Consider the following 21217-nt stretch of genomic DNA (forward strand, 5'->3'; position numbering starts at 1 on the left):
CAGTGTCTTGTGGTGAGCTGCTAGATGTTGCTCTCCACGTGCCGCAAAGGTTGACCAGAAAACTTGGCACCTTTTACAATTCCAAATGTATGCGTGACTGGTGCCCTATGTTCCGATGGTAATGCACGTGCAATCGGTACTCTAATTACGTGGATATATTTAATGATTGCCCTGCTCTGTTTCACAAACATGTCTGTGAGTTTGTATTGGCGTAACTGTCCACTTCCCTTATTCTTTGTTTGTTGTTTACCCCTGTCTTCGTAATATTCATTGACTTCCATTATGTGGCTTCAGCATGAAAATAGACCAAAACCATTTTTTTTTTTGTTTCCTTATTTGTTTTTTTTTTTGGCTCGTCTTGCTTGAGTCACATATGCCTCAATATCATTTAGTTTGTGTGTGTGAGTGGGTGCTTGTAAGTGTGTTGTTTGCGCGTGTTTATGTCAAAATGTGTAGTTTTCTAAGTGTAACCCCTAGTATTCCCCTTACATTTTTTATTTGCGAGATATGAACATCATGCCGCGTGTGTTTTTGTTTTTGTTTCCGTGCGCCAAAATCAAGGCCCCCCCTCCCCCTCCACCCCTGCCTGCTCCTGGGCACGCAAGGAAATGACTGATTATTATTATTATTATTATTATTATTATTATTATTATTATTATTATTATTATTATTATTATTATTATTATTATTATTATTATTATATTATTATTCTTACTGCGACTTTGTGAGTGTTTTCACAAAGAATAGAAAAGTTCTACATTTTTATGTATAGTACGTTAGAAACAGCTCTTTTCTAAATAGTTTAGTCTTTATTCTTATCTAAAACAATATATTATTATGATGGGTGGGATCAACCAATGTATAATAGCACCAAGAGCCACGGCTAAGAGTCTAGGTTTGTTGAGCGCTTTAGCACGCTATGTACTGAAATGCCAGATTAAAGCCCCTTCCTTCCTCCGAGGCAGGCCGAGCCCACATTTTAAAACTGACCAGCTGGCCAACAACTCTTCCGGGTGCAATCTCGCGGCGGCACTACAGAGACGACGCCAGGTAAACGCGGGATGAGGACCCTGACGAAACTGGTCTCCACGAAGGCCGGCGCAGCGCAAATTCCGTCGCGTGGATCAGCACAGCTAAACCGGTGATACTATACTACTCTGAACACCACGGGGATCGAATTTATGCGACGTGCGGGGCTAAAACAGCCGGCAAAGCTTCCCTGCGATGTTTCGACTAAAGGATTTGAGTCAATATTCTGAAGGAAGCGTTGGTAATATCAGGGAGACGCTGTCTTTATGATGTTTAAAACTCACTTGCGAATCCCAGCCCCTGTTTTCATAACTATAACCGCTCTGACGTCGGCGAGAGCAACTGCGCACTTGCTCTGGGCGTGGATAATATGACCATGAGGGGAGGTTCCGCACTCAGCGAAACAGGAAAAGTAGGAGTGCAAGCAATGCTAAAGCTTCGAGAAGCCATTTAGAGTACACATTACTCATGGGGCGCGGCCGTAAAACGGTAGGTAGCCGCAGCGAGCTGATGCTCTTGTTGAGAAGCAGAATGTACAAATATGGCTTCAGATGCGATGGAGAGGGAGAATAAAATAGAGATGCTGTAACGGCCGCATAGAAATAAAATTAGGCCCAAATTCGAATACGCGCTTGAAAAGGCTTTGTCAAGCTGCACATGCAGCCTTTACACAGGAAACCACGCAGTGTCATCTACAAATTAAGAAAAATGACTTGATTTTACTTGAAAAAGTTCAAGCAAAGATTATTAATATTAAGGATACTCTCAAAAAATTACCCACTACCTCTTCCAATTACTTTCATTTTTTTCTACTGGAGGATTTTATTTTTCGAACAGAATATGAAGACACAATGTAGCCTCTTTAAATAAAAAAAGTCTCGTCCTAATCAACTGAATCGATTGACGTTTGCTCTGATTTCACCCTCATCCGCCTGATCCACCAACCCATGCGCATTATTTTTACCTACTCAAATACCATAAATTTGATTTTCACTACCTCTCCTGACCTCGTTTCTTGACTAAGCTGCCTTTCAGGGATAAGTGATCCTCCAATATTACATTTTAGTCTCCAATATTTTGTTTCCTTAAAAGGTGTTATCCCACAGCCAGCCGGTGCGCGGACTAGTGAAGCAGAAATTGAACGGTTTGTCGATGAATTTATAATTGAGTTTGAGCCGTGGTAGGTCAACAAAAACGGGAAAATCTTCTAATAGACCGCGGCGCCTAATTGGTCGCTATGCACCTAAAAGAAGCGTGCAGTTTAACCAGCGTTCACCCCGGTCCAATACGTCATTACACCGCCTACAGAACAAAGCAAAAAAGCGCAGGTTCCGATACGGGAAACGTTCGAGCGTTGCCACCCTCTGATCAGATTATCAAGCCGCTAAAGCTCATTAAGTTTCCGCAGACGTTGAAGGATAACAAGCACATTTTGTGTTGCGCTGACTCCGCTTTCGCGCAGTAATTGCAGTGTTACTGGGAACACTGTTAATTTCAAAACAGACAAGCAGGCAAATACATTCAGAACGCTCTGACATCACTGCTCCCTCTGGTGAATGCGGCAATGGGCTGAATAACGTATTAAACTAGATGCTTCGTAAAATGCCCGCTATTTGTAACCCTGTGATACAGTCGTAATTTTCCACCAATGGACCCCGCTATAATTTATTTGGACGGGGTAACAGACTTAATTAGTAGTACAAAAAAATGAAGCAATTCAAATATACAGAAATGTACTGAATCTATATTTCTCTGGAAACTTTTTCACCACTTATTATTTCGCTCCCTTCTCTCCTACCACTCAGAAGAACGGAAAATGCTTCCCGTTCGCATATCAAATACTGCACATCCTGCTTCCCGTTCGCATACTGCACATTCACTCCAAAACTACCGCCTGATATTGTTTGAAGCAAAATTCTGGAACTTGTCATATTTTCGCATTTTGGTTAATTCCTTGGAAAGGGATTAATTTTTTAATCCTCCTCAGCGTAACATGAGAAAGTTATCTTCATGTGAAAATCACTTGCTACCTCTTATAATGATATGTTTTATAATGATATCTTTTAACTTTTAAGTGTTGATACTGACAGCAGTTTTTTCAGATTTTGTCTCGGAGTTTGATACTGTATCCCATATATTCCTAATGCAAAAGCCCAGTCAGACAACGTTGCTCCTAACGTAACGGAGCGCAGTATATCAAAGCAAACAATTACTCTTTTTCTGCTGTAACGCCACGAGTGCTACGCTAGCTGCTGCTAAGAAAATTGTTTCACCCGTACAAACGCACGATTCCCTGACTGCGTTATTTTTTACTATTGAGCTCTAAGTGGGAGACTGTACTTTATTGTAAACTTACTAACCCCTCTGACGAATGTAGACTCCAAAAGTATTTTAACAGGGTGCCTTTTTCGGGCTACAAATGGCTAATACACTCAACATAAACAAATTTAAAACTGCGGATTTGTAGCCGTGCTGAGTGTATTAACATGTGGTGGTGGCTGTGGTTTGCGGGGGAGGAAAAGATATTTTGAGCTCGGCAGGGAGCTCACCTGCATACAACCCAGTGCAGGGGAAGGGAAGTAGGGGGGAGGTACAGGATAAAGTGGAGATATATATATATATATATATCTATATATATATATATATATATATATATATATATATATATATATATATATATATATATATATATATATATATATATATATATATATATATATATATATATATATATATATATATATACAAAGAAAAACACGCGCCCAGAGTGGGGACCGAACTTTCTTTCTTCTTTTTCTTTCTTTCTTCTGTATATTAAAAAAAATGTTCACTTCATTAACCGTAGTAAAAAAGAAAAGAGCCTAACCACACCCCTATGCCTCCTTTGGCGTCGTAGCCTGCTGACCTATCTGTATTTCCCCAACGAGCCCCTCATTTCCTTACTATATTATTCCGCGAAAGCCTAGCGAGGGTCTCGGTTCTGGCAGCCTTGATGCCTAGGTAGCATAAGAGGGCTTCCCGCCAGTTACCCGCTCATGACAGGCTGTAGACGTTGGAGTCACGCCACGGGGGTTGAAAAGAAGGTCCCCTTCTCCACGTGTAGTCAGAGTGGCGCTGGCTACCACCCTCAAGTGTCAGATACACTTCTAGTAAATATAAATAGCCCAGAAAGTGAAGGAGAACACAGTCGCCCAGATGGCCGAATTGGTAAGGCATTCGACATGTAATCGAAAGGCGTGGGTTCGGTCCCCACTCTGGGCGCGTGTTTTTCTTTCTTTCTTCTGTATATTTAAAAAAAATGTTCCCTTCATTAACCGTAGTAAAAAAGAAAAGAGCCTAACCACACCCCTATGCCTCCTTTGGCGTCGTAGACTGCTCACCTATCTGTGTATATATATATATATATATATATATATATATATATATATATATATATATATATATATATATATATATATATATATATATATTGTAAGGCCCTTGAGCAACGGGTGAACCGGGACGTTTATTCGGCGATCCAGTGGGTTCCGAACACCGTAACGAAAGCGATGATGATGATGCACGAGAGAAGAGGATTGGGTAATGTTAATGAGAATGAGAATGTTACGGCGAGGAGGGAATGCGGGAGATTGCCCAGAGTATATGAACAGTCCCTGGGAGTGTCCAGGCCGTGGTGACGCGACATACGCGCTCACAATATATATATATATATATATATATATATATATATATATATATATATATATATATATATATATATATATATATATATATATATATATATATATATATATATATATATATATATATATATATATATATATATATATATATATATATATATATATATATATATATATTTATATATATATAAATATATATATATATAATATATAATATATATACATATATATATTAAATATATAATATATATATATATATATATTTATATATATATATATATATATATATATATATATATATATATATAGAGAGAGAGAGAGAGAGAGAGAGGGGAGGGGAGGAAGGGAGGTTAGAGAGGGATAGGCATAAATAGAGGATAAATAATAAGAGACAGGGCTGTCAGTCCGGGCACGTCAGTCAGTCACTGCAGTCCGGGCTACAGCCACAGCGTCAGATTTGCGTACATTTCCTTCACGACATTTCGGCTCACCTAAGTATCCCTGCCTCAACAAATAACTTGCCAATGCATGTGCATATTCAGCGCGTCCGTAACAATGCTAGCCACATGCTAGGATTCCTGAGCAGTAATTTTAACGCGAATGCGTTACTTGGCTAGGTCCTCAAAAACGCGCACGCAGCTGGGCGTCCGAAAAAGGTGTCCACAAACGCCCTTTCCGTAAAGAACGTGACCTTTCCCATCGAACTGGCTCCAGCGCCAGCCCCGTCCGTATACAAATAACTTCATCTAAGTAAAAAAAAGTTGCGGAAACTCCCAACTAGGAAAGCCGCTCTTTGTGTACAGCGAGCCCTGATATGGTCGGCTTCACTACTACACTCAAATGCATTGCTGTGACGACATTCTTTAAGGCGACATAGAAGCAGTTTAGGAAGTCCCAGGGCCCTTTATTTTGATTGTGGGTATTAACGCGCCGAAGCTACATCTGGGCTATGCGCCGCGCCGTAGGGGAGTGCTCTGGATTAATTCTGACCTCCTGGGTATATTCAACGTGCTCCGAAATCTCGACACACGGACGCCTTTGCTTTTTTGCCTCCATCTGAAAAGCAGCCGCCGCGGTCGGGAATCGAACCCGCGTCCTTGGACTCAGCCGCATTGCACCTTAGTAACTGAGGTTTCCGTATTCCTTCGAACCCCACGTATCCCTTCGAGCACCATATAAAGAGTAAAGTCATGTTCGCTACTATACATAATAGCTTTGCTAGAAGAGACATTCTTTTCGGGAGGTTGATGTAAAAGTGTGATGGCCCGGAGCCTCTTGTTAAATGGGCCATGAAGACAATATACAAGTTTGTTCTATTTAAGATACCTAGTTTTTTGGCAACTCACTCAGCTTCACTGCAGCCACTAAAGATGGTTTTTAACCGAAAACATGCAAGATATACTGAAAAACGCTCGAATGTCGAGCTACAGTGACGTAATAAGAGCAGGAGTGACGTGACATGGTCCAGCACTAAACACAGCGTTATCAGTGTGTTAACCTCCCGTCAGCGTCCAAGTGATACGATCAAGCAGAACGTGAGGTCCCACTACCATCGCCCAGTCGTGCTCCTCGGCGGTGGCTCAAGTCGGCGGCCGCCAATCGCACAGACAAGATTTTGTGACGTCATAGAGACGTCACCGGAAAGTGGCTGCGCTGTCGGCACCGCTTCATCTGTTTCCCTCAATGTCTCGCATATTTGTTTGAAGTGTGCGATAAAATCGGCCCCATTTTTATTGGCAATAAAGCAAACATTATTTTGGTCTTCACCCCTACGAAAAGCTAGCTACACGCCAATCCCGTTCATAGTCGCCTTCATTAATGGCATCATCATCATCATCATCATAATCATCATATTCATACTATTTACGGCAACTGCAGGGCAAAAGCTTCTCCCATAGATATCCAATAATCCCGGTCCTCTGCTAACTGCGACCAATTTATCCCCGCAAACTTCTTTATCTCATCTGCCCATCTTACTTTCTGCCGCCCCCTGCCACGCTTGCCATCTCTAGGGATCCACTCTGTTACCCTCAATGACCAACAGTTATCTTGCCTTCGAATTACATGCCCTGCCCACACCCATTTCTTCTTTTTAATTTCTACTAATATCTCCTTAAAGGGGTCCTGAAATACCTTCCGCCGATGCATGGATGTACATGTAACAAAATAAAGCAATCTATTAGCAATCTCCTCCCGCAAGAATTTTGTTAAAGCGATGAGTATTAGCTGAGAAATCGTAAATCAAAAACCGCGCATTATCGTCGCACCGCGTTTCCTCCTCCTTTCAACTTACTCTCCGCTGTTGACGGCGCGCCAGCCATCCCTCCCGTGATGCTGCGCTCCGCGGCGGTGACGTACTTCCGCCATTGCGCTGCTCACACTGCCGTCTGCTACGGGCAAGCTTTCTTCACACCTTGAATCGTGCACTCCGCTCAAGGCTGGAAAAGCGAACGAAAAACCTGGCCGCATGTGTGCGGCGGCCTGGCCTTGCTCTTTCGCGGTGTACGTTGCTGTCTTATTTTGCGGTGGTGGTAATTCCTGCCGGCGGCATGTGAAAGAGACATTTTAAACCGATACAGAACCCGTGCACAAAACGTTTCAATCATGTGACCAGTTCAGGTTGGGGCGACGCGTGGTGGAGAGCGGCAACGTTGGCAAAACATGCTCCGGCGCGGCTCTGAGCTTTCTAGCGCTGGAGCGAGCGCCATTTCTTTGACAATCTCAAACATCGGTTGCCTTGGCAACAAGGCACAAACCGCCCCAGAAGTCAGTTACGGTTGGGTGATCCCGGTTCAGCTCGGGGCCCCATCTCGCGACATGTGGGCACTGCAGGCGTACCACTCACTCCCATTAGGAAGTGTGAGATGCGTTTGGCATTACAGGAGGCGATGGTGTGTGTGTTGTGGACGCCTTTGTTTTGCGATGAAATGCGACGTTGTGCTTCTGCGGGTGGATAGTGCTTCCCATGTTCTGGATTATCTTTCTCGAGTGACGTACGACTCAACCTCGCATGTGGTATGTGCAGTGTGCGTGGCTAAAAGCCATCTCGGCTTGCGCGCCAGGGTTAAGTGACTTGCTGTTCGTCCCCGCAAACCGCGCGCGAGGTGAGTGCCGAATTTACGACGGGCAGGAGCAGGCAACCCATCGTCTGTCAATCGCGGTTCAGACTTTCAACGCATGTTGTGACGTTGTGTTCGTTCGAAACGCGTCTCTGGTTTGTTTTGAAGTTGAATAAAATGTATCCGTCAAACCCGGGCATTCGGCTCAGGGCGTTCTCTGCGATTGCACGAAAGAAGTGCCACGGGGCTTCAACGCTTTCTTTATGAAACGTACTCAGGTAAGAGAATATCCATGTCGTGTTATGGCCGCGTTGCATTCAATACGAACGGTTAAGCGTTTGTTTACACTTGTTTCGTTTGTCGTAAAATGTCCAAGCACTCCGGCACTCCACTCCGCTGGCAGATCAGCCGGCGAGCCGACGCTGAGCAGACGACCCATCTCTTAGCCGGAAGTGCGTGAAAAAGCCGTCTAATAGCAGGATGTCTAGCTCCTGACGAACATATGGGAATCGATGACGTAGACATGTGAAGATGGCGGCGTCCAAAAACACGAAGGGAAGGGTGAGTTAAGGCATAAAGTTGGGTTAGTTGGTTATCTGACTGCATTTTACTAGCGAAAAATAGACGCGGATGAAGAAGAAGTACACAGGACACTCGCTAGACTACAACTGAAATTTTACATAGCGTCCGTGAAACAAAGAAAGATAGCATATCACCACGACCTGCCTCTACACATCCCCACACACGCCAACCTATGTGTCACACATGCGCCCTCGTAGGTAGCATATCTCCTTATCTGTAAGAGTGATTGAAGGGGTGCTGACGCAATTAACTCCTTCCCTGTAGATCTGAAATGCCTCGTTAATCTCGCGACTAGTTTGGTCACGTCCAGATCCTACAACACGTGTTTTATCGAACGCCGGCGTACAATCAGGGCACCGCCTGCAATGATCGGCCAGATGGCCTCCCGCCGCAAGCGACGAAACTGCTGCACGGTGCTCTCTCAGCCTGTCGTTTAAACACCGCCCCGTCTGTCCCACGTAGCATTTGCCACAGGACAGCGGAATGCGGTAGATGACACCTTCTTTGCAGGTTACAAACCTGGTGCCATGTTTTTTGGTGCAGGCTTGGCGTGGCTTCTCGTTTACGGCGGGGCACATCCTCATCAGCTTGCCAGGCGCGGTGGCCAGCACTTCCACGCCGCATTTTTTCCCCACTTTTTTCAAGCGGTGCGTGAGCTGATGTACGTATGGCACGGCTACGCGTCGCAACCTCTCCCGGTTGGCGTCTTACCGGCTTTAACCTCTTTGATGAGGCTTTCGACCGAAGCCACCAACTCCAAAGGGAAGCCCGCTTGCGTCAGACGAGCCACTTGAGCTTGCACACTACCAGATACCTTGTGAGCGCACGACTTCTGGAGGGCACCGTGGAGGGCACCGGCACCGTGGCGGTGCCCTGATTGTACGCCGGCGTTCGATAAAACACGTGTTGTAGGATCTGGACGTGACCAAACTAGTCGCGAGATTAACGAGGCATTTCAGATCTACAGGGAAGGAGTTAATTGCGTCAGCACCCCTTCAATCACTCTTACAGATAAGGAGATATGCTACCTACGAGGGCGCATGTGTGACACATAGGTTGGCGTGTGTGGGGATGTGTAAAGGCAGGTCGTGGTGATATGTTATCTTTCTTTGTTTCACGGACGCTATGTAAAATTTCAGTTGTAGTCTAGCGAGTGTCCTGTGTACTTCTTCTTCGTCCGCGTCTATTTTTCGCTAGTAAAATGCAGGAAGGGTGAGAAAAAAGCGACAAACTTTGCAACAAAATTGTGAGCTTTCCGCTGCGCGTAAAAGAGTACTACTTGGCACAGATGACGTTGACGACCCAATCTAACGATTGCGCTACTTCATTTAGTGTGCTCAAAACGCCTTTCAGGGCCCCTTTAACACGCGTTTGTTCCCTGACCACTCCGCTCTCTTCTTGTCCCTTAATGGTACACGGTAATATTGCCGCGAACCATGCATTTGGTTTGTTTATTTATGTTTTGCTTTTACCGCCCGGCTGCGCCACCGGTCTGTGATATCTTTGTGCCAAGGGAAGCGCGTGTTCCATTCTTTCTTTCTGTGCCGCATGTGTTATCTCTTCTGATAGGGAGAGCATTCCGATCTAACGTGAACAGCCTAGAATAATCTTCTTGGACCTACAATGTTCTAGATGTGAATCGACGGTTCGAGAACCACGCGCGCCGAAAGATAAAAAAGCCTGCAGAGCAGACGCCGGGGTATTCGACTCTCGACGCTCGACTACGCACGTCGCTTTCTTGTCTGCTGTTTCGCCGCCTGTGTATTCTTTGAGTTGTTAGGGGAGCACAAGTTCGCTCCAATAAACTTATTTGCTTTGAAGACAACTGCGTCGTCTTTGGCTTCGTGACAATATGCGGCTGTCATACACTTTCCTCTTCAGGGACAATGGTAGTCTGGCATTCATTATCCGAGAATGTCTACCGAATGCCACCCCATTCTTATCCTCCTTCCTTGCAATGTAATGTAATGTAATTAAATGCAATGTAATGTAATTTACATGTAATGTGTATTCTTCAATCACTTGATGTGAATGTAATGTATATTCTTCATTAATGTACGTAAATGCAATGTTGGGAAGACATTTTTTCAGGGGAAATATAATACACCTGCTGTCAAAATATGTAGGCGGAGGGTTCCTTATTTAATAGCTTTAAAAGACCCCGCTGTATCTCTATGAGGCGCTTCTAAAGTGGACTTTACTATTACACACAAAGGCATTGCCAGGAGAACATTTTTTCGTGTGCGGTATGAGCGGTCTTGTAGGAAAATATGAGGGCCCTGGGGTCTTTTACAATTAGCGCTTTTCGCTATGCGGCGAAAGTGGGACACATCAAGCGCTGAAGACGGACAGCGTTGAGCCCACACCGAAATCATTCAGCATTTATAAAGCCCCGCGGAACGTAGCTCGTGGGAAGGACACGTCGCTGTACGCGAGGAAAACAGGTGCGCCTCAGACCCGGAGAACGTTGATTCCGGGGAAGTGGTCGTGTCGTGTGACGGTGGCGGGATTTCTTGAAAATTAAATAAATCAAAATAATAAGAGAACACCTGCACGTAATGGCACGTGAGCAGAACCGGTGCACTCCAGTCCCGGAGAATGCTGATTGTAGAGAAATGATGGCGTAAAGGGGAGGCCAATATACTTGTTTCAAATAAAATAAAATAGACAATGAAATAAAACATGTCTGGAACTTAAGCCAGCTAATCCATTCCCAGGAGAACCCACAATACTTTCGCATTCAAAGCACGCAAGCAGACTTAGGTGGTTTAAAAGCGAAAATATCGGGGGTTCCCTTGGCAATATTTAAGCAGACTTAAAATGGCTTAGAAAGTTCTGCTATTTATTTCATTCTTATTTTATTATAACTAAACGAATTCCCCTTCCCTTCACGCAGTCATTTCTCCAGAATCAGCGTTCTCTGCGGCTGGAGTGTACGTGCTCTCACGTGCCGTCACTCCGTATCCGTTCGACTTCAACGTTTGCCTATTAACCGTGTGTGCATTAAATATTTACGCACTGCTCGCATTAATTGTAAAACCGACATTTCAACGCCCCGGTAGAGGACTCGGCCCTGAGGTAGACTTCAACCCAACAGGAGGCGTGATTACGCCTTGTACGCGCTCGATTAGAATAAACGTTTGTTTTGTGGACTCGGGAAGCACAGGACACGAGCGGGTAGAGGTCAATGAGAAAGGCCTTCGCCCTGCAGTGGACCTAAGTAGGCTGATGATGATGATGGTTTTTGTTCCACTCCACTTAAACCGATGTCCATTTTAATTAAATGGCGTTAGCATCACACAGATGACGGTGTTTTCGCTCAAGCGCGTTCAAGGTTTACTTTGCGCTAAACAGTGTTGACATGTGTGAAGCGTGCCCACGGCAGTGCTAATAACTGGAAAACGTGTCGATGGAGGCGAAAAGCAAAAACGCCCGTGTGTACAAGATTTCGGCGCACGTTAAAGATCCCCAGGTGGTCAAAATTAATCCGGAGCCCTCCACTACGGCGCGCCTCATCGCCTGCGTTGCGTCGGCGCGTTAAACCCTACAATCAATCAATCAATGGAAAACGTGTCAGCCTATATGCGTTTAGGCCAGAAAGCTCAGTGGCTGTGGGGCACAAAGAGGAAGCTTTTTTTTATTCGAGCATGGCAGGCAAGCTGACGACATCTACTTTGGCGCGAGTTCATCCTACTGCGCGCTTCGCTTTTCATTTCTGCTTAGTCCTCAGTCAACACAGCGCTCCGTATCTGTTTCTCGCGCTGTAATGAGCACCCCCCCCCTCCCCCCCGTCTTGAAAAACAAGCTCACCCGACATTTTATCGACTAGCTCAGCCTTCTTCTGCCGTCGTAAGGCACCTTAGGCAACTACCTAAGCACCTCTGAGTGCCCTAGGTGGGGACGTTGTTTCCTCAAATGAGAAAAAGCTTCTTTCCTTCCAAATGGCGTCAAATGCAGCGCTACACACCCCGGGGCACGGGGCATCCGCTGCTGATGAGATTACCCGGGCGCATTCCAAGCGCACTCCGAGGGTAACGACGGCGGCTGGTTGCGCAACGCACCGCCCACCGCTGGCGCCGCTGCTACACGTGCAGTTGGCACGCCGCTTGGCTGCGTCGCGACGTTGTTATCCGGCTGTTCACGCGCTTATTAACGACGTGTCGTTAGAGTAGGAGTGACGAGCGAAAGTGCGCTCCGTGCAGCGCCCAGCGAGGCGCGCACAGCCGGCCGAGCGGACCCCTGCATATATTCGCGTCTTTCGCACGCACTGGTTCGCGCACCCGGCGAGCGGCATCGGCGTACTTTTCGTCTCGGCGGCCGTGACGACTACTTGTTCATTACTCTGTTCCGGGGGAAGACCAGGGAATGCGTTAAACAGCGCCGCAGAAAAGTCAAAGGGGCAGGGAAAAGAAGAGCTGCGAAGGCTGTAATCGCGCGGCGCTTCTCTTGCGGCAGGCTTTTTCACCGAGGCAAACTTCGAGGAACGAGCTTGGCGAGCTTGTTGGGAGCAGTTCATGGCGGAGAATCCGTGACCCGGTGCCTACGAGACAAAGGACGAGGGTGAAAAAGGAGTCAAAAGGAGCGGCAGTTTCGAGGGCCACACAAACGAGAAGGCCCTGCAAAGAGCTTGTCAGCTCTCTTTTTGAGCGCTCGGGTCGATATTCTCGAGCATCCGCGGCGCCACTCGTCTCAGCAGGGCTGCTGCGATGGCGGGGGCTCGCATCTGCCGCGCCCCCTTGACACCGTGTACGACGCAGTTCAGCGAAGAACGTTGTACCAAGAGGTATATCACCACCCCTCCACAGCATGGGAGATGTCCGAGATCTCACTGCAGGCTCTGCCGCGCGCTGCAGCTCGTCTTCGATCGGGGTGCTGCCGCAGTCTAATCCGGTGACAAATCTCTCGGCGCGCGAGCTTAGATTATTAGTCGCGTCTGAGTGGCGGGAAGATTAACGCACGGCCTAACGAGCCGGCCTCCTCGCTCGCACCGACGAGCCTCCGAGGCGGCACGAGGAGCCGCACGGGCTGGGAGGCGCGGCCAATAATGCGTCCACAGCGGAACGGCGCCTTGTCGCACTTGGCTCGCGTCCAAACCGGCAATGGGACACGAAGGAGTTGTACACAAGCCGAGTCTCTAGCAGTTCGATCGCTCGACCCACTGAGGCGGAGAGAAAACAAGTGCGGAGTATAAACTCAAGTGGTTCAGGGTCCGAGAAGATTCGGAAGACGACGCTGTGTCAGCCGATCCCATTGCAGCACAGAGAGAAGATAGTTCCGGAAGCGCTGCAAAACTTGGGCCCCGCATTCGAGGGGGGTCTCGGGAGAGTGAAGACCCGAAACCCGATCGGTTTTAGGCGCCTCAATCAGGATGGCCGTCCGCCTGACGGGCTCTGAAGAGGCTGGGGCTTCCGTGAGAGCGAGGCTCATCTTAAAACCGTCTCCAGTCGGAGTCAAACGCGCGGCACCAGGCAAATTGGTTCTATCTTTCTCGCATTGAAAGACATCCGAGGCGGACAAAAAAAGCAAGTCAAAGTGCGTAGTTGCGGCTTATCTTTCCCTCTCAGTCTTCTATGAGCAGCCCCTTCTGATGCTCTGCGCTCGATACTGCATCTTCGGGACGTCCATCCTCATGGGTGTTTTTTTCGCTCCCAAGCTCTTTCATCATGGCCCATTCGAACGGCAACCGCGAGAAGTGTGGCCTTCGCTCCGTCTGAGCAGCGGTCCTCGCTTTATTTCTTTTTGCACGATCACCACTGCTGATTTGTGCGGCAACACTCCGAGAGATTGCAGTTACGAAGAGGGGGAATAGAGTATTTGATGCGTAGTGGATAACGTCGACAATATCAAATGATATTACGCGAACTAATACTCAGATAAGCAGCCGCCATCACTGCCCCGTGATGTGCTGTTACGCGGGTGCCAGGAAACTAACACCGAACCTGTGTCACCCGTTGGATAATGCGAACAAATAATGGCAATCTGACGCAACCACCGATCCTCGAATGTGAAGGCCCCTGTGGACTGCCCCAAAACGGCGCCACAGAGTCATCAAGTTCGTTACAAAGCTTCGATTGAGAGGCTGAGCAGCCATACTTAGCCCCTTCCAATTTTCCCTGTGTGGACCTTATGTCACCCTCTTGAATTATGCTGCTATTGCTACCACTGTTTACCATCTGTATTAATCTGGATCTCTACTGGTCACGTTGATGTATCAATAAACTTCATCGTCCCTTCCCCATCAATTATGCCTGGAAATGATTCTAACGATCTGAAGTGAAATGCTAGTTCATTTACTTTACCCTCGAGGCCAGAGGCTTTACGGATGGAAGTGGGGTCAAGTTACACAAAAAAATTCAGCAACAGCAGCACGTCTGATGTCACATGATTAGATGATGCCGGCGAAAACAGTGTCAACTAAGTACTTGGGAACTATGCAATTAATCGATTTTTTTTTTCAAGAGCGAAGTTCTTCAGCAAATCGTAATTTTCCGCGTCCGCAGTTAACAATACCGAGAAATTGCCGAGCGCGCGCACGTGAGTGCGGGCCTCGCGGCGACCGCCCCGCAGTTAACGAAACGTGTCTCGCGGCGACTGTCCAAAAGTTAAAACCCCGGCGCACGTTTTTCAGGCCAGACATACCCACTTACAGAGATTGGCCAAGATTGGACAAAAAAGACACTCCAGCGTAATCGTGGCCACACTTTCGCTATCCCAATCACACTGCTCTTATGGCTCCACCCACGATAAAGGGCTGCGCGTCCGTCATTCGCATGCGCTATAGGAGTTTAGTATGATAGTCTGTCTTAAAATTTCGCCGGCTCAGTCGCAGGAACGGGTCGCCCACGGGTCGTCCGCACGCCCGGGCCAAGGTGCGTGAGCGGTCCTGGTAACGTACGGCTCATACCGCTCGCTAGTAGAGGGAACGTCCGTCGGTAACGGGAGCCGACGCTCGGTTCAACCGGAAGTTTCTCTCAGTCCGATTTGGATACTTGTGTCGGGTGTGCGATAGGTTGGGGTTCGACTCTAATCCAACGGTGATCAAATTCATTCGCAACCACCAGAAACACGCGGAGGGTCTTCGAGTGCTGCGTGGGATCTTTCCGGATGCACCGAAGGACCACGAGGAGATGCAAGTGTGTCGGACGTGCCGCGATTCGCCAGTTCGAGCAAAGGTGCCTCCGTTCAGCTTGACCAACGGGTTCGTGTACCCGCCCAAGCCCGCCTAATTGTCGCTGTGGAACGAGGTATGAAGAGCGGATGGTCTCGCCTCCAATTCCGTTCATGAACATTCGTCGTCTGACCAGAGGTTGCGGTCATTACGGAATACGAGTGCCTATCGACGTTCACGAAGCGGTGCAGCTCCTCCCGCGTGCATTGCCGGAAGACATGGCGGTGGACGTGCACCTCAATCGTCGCCTGCTCTTAAAGCCGGTATACAAGTCGGGTCTGGTGACCAAGCGGAACTGTACTTGTGGTTGGAGTACCTGGCGGAAACTCCCCTGTACAAGGTCTACAACGTCACGATAGACTGAGCCAAGTTCGATCGGGTCTCCGACATGCCGCCCCGCCAGATCCCATCGAGGGAGAGGCAGGCAGGCAAGAAGAAGAAGACGAGGACGACATCGACCATGGAGTGCCGCTAGAAGACATATGAACCATTCTCTTACTATCAACCAACCAACCAACATAAACGGTCCATTACAAGTGGCCCGCGCCATGAACGCCTCGAGCAAGACAATGGTCTTCGACGGCGCAGCGCTCGTAGTCCGGCAGTTGCTCGACGGTCGGCATTGCACCCGGTGAGAACACGGTTCCGATCTCCCTGCTACGAGACGACCATGCGGAGGAGTTGTCGTCTCCTTATACCAACAAAGATGAAGCAAAGGTCGTTGCAGCAACGGACACGCAAATCGGCTTCAATCGTGGACTAAACCATCGTGATGGTCATGAAGGTTGCGTACAACTTCACTACCTTCAAGTCTTACGCGTTACTGTGAGCTTCCTTCATTTTTTTATGGCTCGTACTCCATCCTATATTTTCGAAAATAATTGTACCGCAAGTCATTCGCCTGGTAGCTGTAAGCTATTTACGGTGCCCGCCACTATCTTGCATTTTTGAGGTCGGGTCAACGGGTCATTTTGAGTTTACTGTCAACGCGAACTAATTTTCTTCTCTATAAGGCGCTTTTTTCATAACTATTGTCAACTCATCATAACTATTGTCAACTAGTATGGGGAACTTCAGCACCCTCTAGCTTGCAGTGCATTTGTATCCTAAAAAAAAATTATTTGTCATGTCTACAACGCATCACACCGATCCCACGCTGCTCAATGTTTCCACAATGCCAGAATAATCAGTATTCACAACTGATATAAATACCGACTGAGCGTGAAGTTCAAAGCAGAGATAAGACACAACAGGACTGCTTTATAAGGCCTTGTAAATTTGCAAAAAAGACTTCCGACTACCCAACTAGATGTTCAGAAAACTGGTTAGTACATACTCCTCGTCTAAATACCGATCAACAACCGATACCGATCAGCAAGACTAAAAGTTCTGAGCAGGATGGCGCAAAGAGGGAAAACGCATTTACGTTCCCAGTCGATGGCGCTCGACCACAAAAAAGTTTACAGGACACGTGAGCGCCCACTTGTTTTCTTACGCCATCGAGAGCAGCTAGGAGAGAAGAGGCCTGCCAGCTCCGCGGTCCTCGCGCAGTTTCAAATCGGCCCAGTGCGTTTTTTTTCTCTAAATCATAAAGAGGTCCTGTGATAGCTCCCCCATAGAAATGTCTGCAGCATTGCACAGCGAAATTGTCAGTATAAAGAGCGACCTTTCCTTCTTTTTTTTTTTGTTTCAATGCTGGAATCTTAACTTGAGTGTCGTTGTCTGGTTCGGAATGCCACGTCTAAATTACAGGAACTGGAGCCAGGCTCTGCTGCTTGAAGCAAGGTTTTCTTTTATTGAAATGATGAAACACCGGCACAATACGAGATATCTGCGCCAAATTTCAGACAAGATACAAGGGCCTTCCGTCCTATCATGTTCGAGCCAGTTTTACTAGTTATGTTGGACGAGCAGGAAGGGTGAAATCACGTGCGTTCTTAGAAGCTAAAAAAGTAGGTTAGGTTTAACGATGACTCACTTCACCTCCATAATTTGTACTGAGGCCTAAACCCGCAATAGTATCTTTAACGAGGTCCTGCCGCGGAGTTCCTTTAACGAGACACGATTCAGGAATGTATTGCTGCCAGAGAGACATATTAAAGGGGCACTGACACAAAAAATTTGCATCTAGCTTTTATTGTTACGATAAGTAGCTAGTGACCTACTTATCACCTGTAAAAACCTCATTTGCTTCAGCGTGCGACGGTTGTTTAATTACAGGCATTTTCAATGCGTCCAGTCGCAGTTCCGGTTTCAGCGGGTGCCGTGAAACGATGGATTTTGTGTGAACAAAGCTGCCCACGTGACCGTCGAAGGGATATCACAGAGCAGAGCTGCCGTAGCACTGTCGAATCAGCGTCACCGACAGTTTCTGCGAATGCCCCCACGTACTGATCTCGTCAGCCGCTTAATTAAAAAGCGACCGTGGACGTTACACAGGTGCTGCGAGTGCAAATGCTGCCGCGGCTAGAGAACGACGCGCGCTGGGAGCAGCCGGCCGGCCTGCCTACAGGTCCGCCTACAGATGTGTTCGGCTTATCACTGCGGCTGATACTCGATTGCCGCCCTCGTAAGCAGTGCAGGTGACAATTTTTAATGCAACCCGCCATCGCATCATTAACTCCTTTCTCATATAAGCTGCCATGGTAGGGACGTGGGTCCAATTTTGTGCAGCGGGAACAAGCTATCACTCGAGCTACCTGCGCCGGCCTGCGCCACTTCGCGGCCGTGGCCGCCATCGGCACAGCGACCGTGCGGCTCGCTCAGTGGGCTTTCCGTGTCTCCGGCGCGTTTTTGCGTCCAATGTAAATAAAAACTAATGAAAATAGAGTGCCTGGAATCGCCGTAGAACTTTGGTCGCGGCCAGCTGCCCGATGAGCCGACGAAATCACGGCACCTCCGCCGCCAACGATCGGGTCGTTCGTTCTCGATAGCAGAAGCTCCGCCCTACGATTGGAGCGGCGAGCTGGCGGAAAACGCCGGCAGTGCGGAAGCGGCAAACACAAACTCGTGACGTGTTTGGATGTTGTTTATTTACAAAATATCCAGGGGATGTCGATTGCGCGAGGTCCTCTGCTGGCTGCTCGGTTGCGTTTCGCACACTTTAAAATTGATTTTAAATATGTTCTAGGCTGTATTTGCCGCTGATATTTTGCAGGTGATGTATGTGTGTTCACACCAATCTATCTTCGAAGTTATCTCACCTTCAAAATTTTGTGTCAGTACCCCTTTATAGTCTAGGTTGCTGACTCCGTGTGAAGTGCAAGACTTCCTCCCTTCGGTTTAGTTCCGTGCACATTCATCGGCGTTATCCTCCTTGGCGCTGTTTGTTCTCTCTCCGTGACTTGCGGATGCGTGAAGGGAACCGTGCCTCCGTGTCAAATGGAAGGGCCAGGCAGCTGAAAAAGAGCCGATATGCATCCTATCCTATAGTGGCAAGGCCTTGACACTGAGAAGCTATTTTGGGAATTTTAAGGACTGGCAGCCCCGTGGCTTGGCGTAGCCAGAATTTCATGTAAAAAAGGCGCGAGAAGGTCACAGGTTCACGGCGCTGAATGAATGCAGAGCCGGATAAGTCAACGTCTACGGAGAAAGTGTGCGTGGGTAAGGATCCGAAACGGCTATGGAGGTGAAAGGTTCTTCGACTCAAAATAGAGATCCTAGCAATATGATGCTCTAGAAAAAGGCTAATTTAGAGCATCTGCACACACGAGGCAATGTGAACAAAAATTTCAAACAGAAAAAGAGTTCGTATAACGAAGCCTGTGGGGCTGATCGCCTGCTGTAGCGAAACGTCCTAGCAAGACGAAGAGGCCGACAGCGCTCTAAACACTATGCAAACTTCCGCGCAGTCTCACGCTTTTATTTTCACCCTAGTCATTCAAACTCGCTGCACCCAAGTTTCAATCCGCCGCGGCTTTGCTGAGGAAGGACGTGGGTGGCAGCAATGGCTCTGGCGCTGCTCCCAGAGCAGGAAACAGCTGAAGCTTCAAGCCAAGGTAGAATTGTTTCTTGAAGTGTTGTTGTGAGAGTATCAGCGCAAGCACAACAGAGGTGTGGTCCTCCGATGCATATTTACGGACCACCTTTGCGGTGAGTCCGAAGCTGCCATTAAAACGCCGTGACTATATATCTTGACCTCTCACACGCCGGAAGTATCGCCAATTGTTCTATCCCGCTGAATGCCCATTGTGTAAGGCTAAGTAGGACTGCCTTCGTTGTCCACCTGTTTAGGGCACAGTACATCTTCCCCTGACCTTGGCCCACTCTAGCCCCCGTCACTCGTCCTTCGACAAACTCTTCCCGAAGGAAAGGGTAAGACATGGTAAAGCGGAACAAAGGTTTCCACCAAGCGAACAAAAATGGATAGGGCAGATGCAGGACGCCGATATGAATAAACAGGCGGCCTGATATACGACCTCGCAAGGTCACTTCTCTTTTTTGTGGTCTGTATAGCTTCAGCGCGTCTCTCCGTAAAGCTTTTCTTCAAGGGTATACCGCTGGCATCTAGTGGTAGGAGGTTTGAGAGAGTGGTGCTGTAAGTATAAAGTCATTGCCTGGAACAAATTTCATTTTTTGAGACCAATCACTGGTGTGCACTTTATAAGACGCGGCAAGGCCTCAGGCGCCCTTTTTTCCTTCTTTCGGATCCTCGTGCATACGATGAGGCAAGGAACTTGGCGCCGCGGAAGAGGCGCAGATGCGTCCCACCATCCGGGTGGTGATGAGCGATCTCCCCGGCCGCAGCTCGGGAATGCAGGAAGCGGGGCTGTCAGCGCTTGGCCGCCTCAGCGACATCCATCCGGCTCGGGCCTGACTGATCGGGCCTGCTTTCAAGCACGATGACCGCGGAAGCGGTGCCCGGATAGAGTGCTTCCTGAGGCCCGTTTACTCCCCTTCCGAGCCACTTCCGGAAGCGCTGACCCGGCGGGCTAAGGGCCGCCCCCTCCAGCGACCTCTGGACGCGCTATACACCTGGACGAGGCCTTGTTAGCCGGCAAAGCCCGCAGACGACAGAAGAGTAGCTGCGCCAGAGTGGGGCACTTGTAATAGGGGCGTGACGCACTTCGGTGACTCTCGCCACGACCACGATTCGAGAGACGTGGCTGCTGGGCGGAAAATTTCACGTCCACATTTACTTGTATTTCGTGTCCCGGGATGCCTCCACTTTTCGGAGCCTGAAATGAAATTAACTTCGTGTGTCTGGAAAGCACAGTTCATCCAAACAACAGCCAGCAAAGGATATCAGTCACTGCCATGGAAGCGCTGATCATACAAGCGCTGAACTCGAGCACACAAAATTGACGATCACGCATGGCAGAAATGAAATACCGCAATGTTTATTGTAATTAAATGAAGACTAACGAAGGAACTAGATATTATAAACAATTCTTGCAATCTTTGAAGTTTTCAAAAACAAACTGCGATTCATTTGCCTTATAGTTTGTATTTGTCGGTTCGCGTTTCGTTTCTTATTTGCTCTGCAGCCATAGACAAAGAAAGCGAAATCATAAAAATAGGAACAAGAAAGCACAAATAGCAGGATTTCTTTCCAAGTAAATGAAGCTATCATGTCCAAGTCTCACCAAAATTTCTAATTTCTGAACGACCCGCGCATTTTTTTTTTATTTTCCCGCTCATGTTGCACTTGTGTGTGTGTGAGAGAAAGAGAGACAACGATCTTTAATGACGCTGAC

At 47.7% G+C, this 21217-nt stretch overlaps 1 non-coding gene across 1 annotated transcript; it reads left to right on the forward strand.

Annotated features, from left to right (window-relative positions):
- The first annotated feature begins 4218 nt into the window (after positions 1-4218).
- Trnat-ugu (transfer RNA threonine (anticodon UGU)) lies at positions 4219-4290 on the forward strand. The gene has a single exon. It is a non-coding gene; the product is annotated as a tRNA-Thr (tRNA).
- Positions 4291-21217: the final 16927 nt, after the last annotated feature.

Source organism: Haemaphysalis longicornis, unplaced genomic scaffold, assembly GCF_048455015.1.
Source record: "Haemaphysalis longicornis isolate Haplotype H1 unplaced genomic scaffold, Haemaphysalis longicornis Haplotype H1 scaffold_1, whole genome shotgun sequence".
NCBI lineage: Eukaryota > Metazoa > Arthropoda > Arachnida > Ixodida > Ixodidae > Haemaphysalis > Haemaphysalis longicornis.